This window comes from Orycteropus afer, unplaced genomic scaffold, assembly GCF_000298275.1.
Source record: "Orycteropus afer afer isolate SDZICR_OR568_19922 unplaced genomic scaffold, OryAfe1.0 scaffold00004, whole genome shotgun sequence".
Taxonomy (NCBI): Eukaryota; Metazoa; Chordata; class Mammalia; order Tubulidentata; family Orycteropodidae; genus Orycteropus; species Orycteropus afer.
Genome location: NW_006921591.1, coordinates 32,118,294 through 32,119,882, shown reverse-complemented (window position 1 = coordinate 32,119,882; position 1,589 = coordinate 32,118,294). Strand labels below are relative to the sequence as shown.

Below are 1,589 nucleotides of genomic sequence, written 5' to 3'. Positions count from 1 at the left end.
TTTAGTCTTATTAAAAAATATTTGATTATCAATTAATTATTAAACTTTAGTCTTATTAATACAAATGCCTAGGGTGAGGAATTTTTTTCCTAGAAAATTTAGGCTATTCCTAAAATTTCTATATAAGATATTCTTTAGTTGCCTTCCTTTTACCCCTCCCCCCTTTTTTTTTATCTTAGTTAAATAGTTTTACTGGGAAAATGTTACATTTTGAGTACAAGAATAAGAACACATTTTCACTTAGTTTAATAGACCATGTCCCCAGAAGAAAATGCTTAAGGCAGTCCTGACCAACTGTTCCCAAGTGTCACATGTGTTCAGATTGAATGGACTGAGGTCCCACAGTGCTTCTGTTTGTGCCATAAATCAATGGTCTTGCTCCCAATAGCATTTAACTTGTCCTGGGGAATATTTTCCATAAACTTTGTTATCTTCTTGGTACCACTCAGTGCTTTCACTTTTATATTAAATATTAACAAAATTTCCACAACTATAAAAACTAGGATCTTACAGGATCCATTTAAAACTTTCTCTAGACTGGATTCAGGAAAGCAGCCTACAAAGTACTTCTGGAGCCAGAGATCATAGGGAAATATAGATACTGTGGAGCACACCTTCAGATGATTCATCAGTCAGCTATCTTCCAAATTCAAGTATTGTTCAGAAAGCTTTTGGCAGCTAGAGTAAACTTGTGGTATATTTTCTTTAACTGGTTCAAAAAGTATCAGATAATCCAGTAGCAGTTGAGGGTATTTTCCACCACCTCTTCCCTGACTTTAGCAATGGAAAGAAATATTCCATCTTTGGGCTCATGGATAGACATTATCCTGAGGTGTAGCATCATTGACAAAGTACTTGACTTGCAGTGCACCACTCCTTGGGCTGTTTGTTGTACTATGGTAGCTTGTGTATTGCTTTGAAGCTAGAGGCTATATCACTAGTATTTCAAATACTAGCATGGCCATCCAGGTTTCAGCAGAACTTCTAGAATAAGACAGGCTTGGAAGAAGGAAGGGGCCACCCCCTTCTCAAACAATTGGCAAGTGAAAACCTTACAAATAGCAGTGAAAAACTGTCTGATATATTACTGGAAAACATTATGAATAGTCCTGAAACATTGTCTGATATAGTGCAGGGCGATGAGTCCCTCAGGTTGAAAGGCACTTAAAATATAACTGGGAAAAGTTATCTCCTCAAAGTAGAGTCAGCCATAATGATGTAGATAAAGTAAAGCTTTCAAGGCCTCCATTTCCTCATGTAGCATGAAACAAAATAGGAAGAAAGAGCTACAAATACTCATTAATAATTAGAATGTGGAATGTACAAAATATGAATCTAGGGAAACTGGAAGTTGTCAAACATGTAATGGAACACATAAAGATCAATAGCTTAGGCATTAGTGAGCTGAAATGGATATTTTTTGGCCATTTTGAACCAGAAAAATATGTCATCTACTATGCTAGTAATGACAAATTGAAGAGGAATTGTGTAGCATTCATTGTCACAAAAAAAGTTTCCAGATCTATCCTGAAGTACAATGCTGTAAGTGATAGGATAATATCCATACACCTACAAGGAAGACCAGTTAA

At 35.8% G+C, this 1,589-nt stretch overlaps 1 pseudogene; it reads right to left on the bottom strand.

Moving 5' to 3' along the window:
- Nucleotides 1-317: 317 nt before the first annotated feature.
- LOC103194912 lies at nucleotides 318-823 on the bottom strand (annotated as a pseudogene).
- Between the last annotated feature and the right edge of the window lie 766 nt (nucleotides 824-1,589).